Source organism: Rutidosis leptorrhynchoides, chromosome 4 (genome assembly GCF_046630445.1).
Source record: "Rutidosis leptorrhynchoides isolate AG116_Rl617_1_P2 chromosome 4, CSIRO_AGI_Rlap_v1, whole genome shotgun sequence".
Lineage (NCBI taxonomy): Eukaryota > Viridiplantae > Streptophyta > Magnoliopsida > Asterales > Asteraceae > Rutidosis > Rutidosis leptorrhynchoides.
In genome coordinates this window covers 571,135,442-571,141,441 of record NC_092336.1, presented here as the reverse complement: position 1 = coordinate 571,141,441, position 6,000 = coordinate 571,135,442, and positions in this window count along the sequence as shown.

The following is a 6,000-nucleotide window of genomic DNA, read 5'->3' as shown; positions in this document are numbered from 1 at the left end:
CTAGACTGAAATCTCAATGCTCTAGCTACCTCTAGAATATGTCTATGTTTTCTTTCAACTCTTCCATTTTGTTGAGGTCTGTCAGGACAGGATGTTTGATGCTCAATTCCTAAAATCACCAACAAATCACCCATTTTGCCTTTGATGAATTCTAAGGCATTATCTGACCTGACAACTTTTACAGTCTTGTTAAATTGATTTTTAGCAAACTGTAAAAAGGACTTAAATACCTTATAGGTATCACTTTTGTTAACCAACAGATATATCCAAGTAGCCCTACTACAATCATCCACAATAGTCAGGAAATACCTATATTTTCCCTGTGTCACAACCTTATACGGGCCCCAAATATCAAGATGTATCATATGGAAGATATTTGAGAGTGTGAACTACTAACAGGGAAATGTAACTTGGTAAGTTTAACCATAAGACAAGTAACACACACTTCTTCATTCCTTTCATTGACCAAAGTAGACATAGAAGGAATACATTTCAACTTTAAATTAGACACATGTCCTAACCTTTTATGCCACAAACTATAAGAATTCACAACTTTACTAGAATTAGCACAAACACCTTTACTATATGAAAAAAGACTACAATCTTTTCCAGCTTGTGACACCATCTGAGCAAGCTTTTAATCAACTTGATCCACAGGTAGATTGATCAAATAGTACATATTCTCCTTTCTCTTACCCAACCCTATCACCTTCCTGGTTGTCAAGTCCTGAACAACACAGAATAGTGGATAGAACATAACAACACAAGACTCATCTTTAGTTAGCTTTGGCACAGATAAGAGACTAAACTTGAATGATGGTACAACTAGCACATCCTTCACTATCATGTCATTTGCCATTTTAAGTTTGCCAATATGAGTAATAACAGAAGTATTACCATTAGGAAGTCTAATTTGTGGATTAAAAATTGAACTTTTAGCATCAATCATATTATCGCATATAGGTGTCATATGATCAGTAGCACCAGTATCTAATATCCATTCAGTTTTAGTACAATTTTTAGACAAGATACCTGCAGCAAAAGAATGATCCATTTCATCATTTTGTGCTAACTAAGGCAAACTTTTGAGCAGTTGTTCAAATTGTTCAGAGGTGAACATGATATTGTTACCCTCTACATGAGCAGCAATCCTCTTAGGCACAAATTTCTAAACAAAGTTTTGTTGCTTAACAACAGGTGGTTTGTACTGTAGTGACCCGAACTTTTCCATGTTTATATATATTAATTGAGATTGATGTTTACATGATTAAATGTTTCCAACATGTTAAGCAATCAAACTTGTTAAGACTTGATTAATTGAAATAGGTTTCATATAGACAATTGACCACCCAAGTTGACCGGTGATTCACGAACGTTAAAACTTGTAAAAAAAAACTATATGATGACATATATATGGTTATATATATAGTTAACATGATATTATGATAAGTAAACATATCATTAATTATATTAACAATGAACTACATATGTAAAAACAAGACTACTAATTTAATGATTTTGAAACGAGACATATATGTAACGTTTATCGTTGTAACGACATTTAATGTATATATATCATATTAAGAGATATTCGTACATCATAATATCATGATAATATAATAATTTAAAATCTCTTTTGTTATTATAAACATTGGGTTAACAACATTTAACAAGATCGTTAACCTAAAGGTTTCAAAACAACACTTACATGTAACGACTAACGATGACTTAACGACTCAGTTAAAATGTATATACATGTAGTGTTTTAATATGTATTTATACACTTTTGAAAGACTTCAATACACTTATCAAAATACTTCTACTTAACAAAAATGCTTACAATTACATTCTCGTTCAGTTTCATCAACAATTCTACTCGTATGCACCCGTATTCGTACTCGTACAATACACAGCTTTTAGATGTATGTACTATTGGTATATACACTCCAATGATCAGCTCTTAGCAGCCCATGTGAGTCACCTAACACATGTGGGAACCATCATTTGGCAACTAGCATGAAATATCTCATAAAATTACAAAAATATGAGTAATCATTCATGACTTATTTACATGAAAACAAAATTACATATCCTTTATATCTAATCCATACACCAACGACCAAAAACACCTACAAACACTTTCATTCTTCAATTTTCTTCATCTAATTGAACTCTCTCAAGTTCTATCTTCAAGTTCTAAGTGTTCTTCATAAATTCCAAAAGTTCTAGTTTCATAAAATCAAGAATACTTTCAAGTTTGCTAGCTCACTTCCAATCTTGTAAGGTGATCATCCAACCTCAAGAAATCTTTGTTTCTTACAGTAGGTTATCATTCTAATACAAGGTAATAATCATATTCAAACTTTGGTTCAATTTCTATAACTATAACAATCTTATTTCAAGTGATGATCTTACTTGAACTTGTTTTCGTGTCATGATTTTGCTTCAAGAACTTTGAGCCATCCAAGGATCCATTGAAGCTAGATCCATTTTTCTCTTTTCCAGTAGGTTCATCCAAGGAACTTAAGGTAGTAATGATGTTCATAACATCATTCGATTCATACATATAAAGCTATCTTATTCGAAGGTTTAAACTTGTAATCACTAGAACATAGTTTAGTTAATTCTAAACTTGTTCGCAAACAAAAGTTAATCCTTCTAACTTGACTTTTAAAATCAACTAAACACATGTTCTATATCTATATGATATGCTAACTTAATGATTTAAAACCTGGAAACACGAAAAACACCGTAAAACCGAATTTACGCCGTCGTAGTAACACCGCGGGCTGTTTTGGGTTAGTTAATTAAAAACTATGATAAACTTTGATTTAAAAGTTGTTATTCTGAGAAAATGATTTTTATTATGAACATGAAACTATATCCAAAAATTATGGTTAAACTCAAAGTGGAAGTATGTTTTCTAAAATGGTCATCTAGACGTCGTTCTTTCGACTGAAATGACTACCTTTACAAAAACGACTTGTAACTTATTTTTCCGACTAGAAACCTATACTTTTTTTGTTTAGATTCATAAAATAGAGTTCAATATGAAACCATAGGAATTTGATTCACTCAAAACGGATTTAAAATGAAGAAGTTATGGGTAAAACAAGATTGGATAATTTTTCTCATTTTAGCTACGTGAAAATTGGTAACAAATCTATTCCAACCATAACTTAATCAACTTGTATTATATATTATGTAATCTTGAGATACCATAGACACGTATACAATGTTTCGACCTATCATGTCGACACATCTATATATATTTCGGAACAACCATAGACACTCTATATGTGAATGTTGGAGTTAGCTATACAGGGTTGAGGTTGATTCCAAAATATATATAGTTTGAGTTGTGATCAATACTGAGATACGTATACACTGGGTCGTGGATTGATTCAAGATAATATTTATCGATTTATTTCTGTACATCTAACTGTGGACAACTAGTTGTAGGTTACTAACGAGGACAGCTGACTTAATAAACTTAAAACATCAAAATATATTAAAAGTGTTGTAAATATATTTTGAACATACTTTGATATATATGTATATATTGTTATAGGTTCGTGAATCAACCAGTGGCCAAGTCTTACTTCCCGACGAAGTAAAAATCTGTGAAAGTGAGTTATAGTCCCACTTTTAAAATCTAATATTTTTGGGATGAGAATACATGCAGGTTTTATAAATGATTTACAAAATAGACACAAGTACGTGAAACTACATTCTATGGTTGAATTATCGAAATCGAATATGCCCCTTTTTATTAAGTCTGGTAATCTAAGAATTAGGGAACAGACACCCTAATTGACGCGAATCCTAAAGATAGATCTATTGGGCCTAACAAACCCCATCCAAAGTACCGGATGCTTTAGTACTTCGAAATTTATATCATATCCGAAGGGTGTCCCGGAATGATGGGGATATTCTTATATATGCATCTTGTTATTGTCGGTTACCAGGTGTTCACCATATGAATGATTTTTATCTCTATGTATGGGATGTGTATTGAAATATGAAATCTTGTGGTCTATTGTTACGATTTGATATATATAGGTTAAACCTATAACTCACCAACATTTTTGTTGACGTTTTAAGCATGTTTATTCTCAGGTGATTATTAAGAGCTTCCGCTGTCGCATACTTAAATAAGGACAAGATTTGGAGTCCATGCTTGTATGATATTGTGTAAAAACTGCATTCAAGAAACTTATTTTGTTGTAACATATTTGTATTGTAAACCATTATGTAATGGTCGTATGTAAACAGGATATTTTAGATTATCATTATTTGATAATCTACGTAAAGCTTTTTAAACCTTTATTGATGAAATAAAGGTTATGGTTTGTTTAAAAATGAATGCAGTCTTTGAAAAACGTCTCATATAGAGGTCAAAACCTCGCAACGAAATCAATTAATATGGAACGTTTTTAATCAATAAGAACGGGACATTTCAGTTGGTATCAGAGCGTTGGTCTTAGAGAACCAGAAAATTTGCATTAGTGTGTCTTATCGAGTTTGTTAGGATGCATTAGTGAGTCTGGACTTCGACCGTGTTTTCTTTAAAAATGATTGCTTAACATTTTTGTTGGAAACTATATATTTTTAACATATGAATATTATGTGATATATTAATCTCTTAACGTGTTTAATATTATGTGATAGATGTCTACCTCTAGAACAAGTCCCATTGACTCACCTAATAATAATGAAGAGTCAAATGTGAATTGGAATGATTTGTGGACTGATTCACAAGTTCCCGAAGAGGAACCGGAAGAAGAGTCGGAACCGGAAGAAGAATCGGAACCGGAAGAAGAATCGGAACCGGATGAAGAAATAGAACCGGTGGGGGAAATAATAAAACGGTTAAGTAAAAGAAAATCCTCAACCAACCGACCAAAGTTAATTATGGTCAATGGTGTTTCCGCCAAGGAAGCAAAATATTGGGAGGATTACCAATTCTCCGATGAATCGGATTCCGACGAGAATTCCGATGATGTTATAGAAATTACCCCAACTGAATTTAAAAAGGCAAAAGAAAATAATAAGGGAAAGGGCATAAAAATAGAGAAATCTAATTCCAACCCCGATGAACTTTATATGTATCGTCAACCCCCGAAGTCCTTAAGTTGTAACAATGACCCGGGAACCTCTAAACCACCAGGTTTTTCTAAACCAATGTGGACAACGACGGCACGTATTAGGGGAACATCATATATCCCTAGAAACTTGGCAAAACAAACCAAAACCGAAGAAGAAGAAACGAGCGAGTCGGAATAAGATAGTTGTATTCGTGTGGTGTAATATATGGAATATAGTGTTCTTATGCTTTATGATATATGTAAAAATTGCTTGTATTAATAAGTATTTTTTTTTATGAATCTAACTCTTGTCTATTTTACAGTTTAAAAACACAAAATGGATAGACAACCCAATATTTTAAGAGACCTACCCGGAGACATGATTGATGAAATCTTGTCTAGAGTCGGCCAGAATTCTTCGGCACAACTATTTAAGGCGAGATCAGTTTGTAAGACATTCGAAGAACGTTCCAAGAATATCTTGGTTTATAAGAGACTTTCGTTTGAAAGATGGGGGATATCACATTGGGAAACCCATAAGTTACGATGTGTTTACTTTGACGCATATATTGCGGGGAACCCAAATGCTATTTTACGCAACGGGTTAAGAAATTATTTTGACTCAATATATCCGAATATTGGACTTCGTGATTTAGAAAAAGCGGCTAACATGCAACATAAAGAAGCATGTTATGCTTACGGATTAGTAATGTTCGCTTCTCACCAAAGTGAGAACAAGAACATCGGGCTACAACTATTAAACAAAACTTTTCCACAAGTGACGGAGTCGGTAATTGAGGTAAGAAATGAGCTTTTTAGATTATTACGGGACTGTTGGACATTACGTAACCCTCGTCCCTTAGATGACGTTACAACACGCTGTCTTATCAACGGCCATAACGGTTATGTTGCA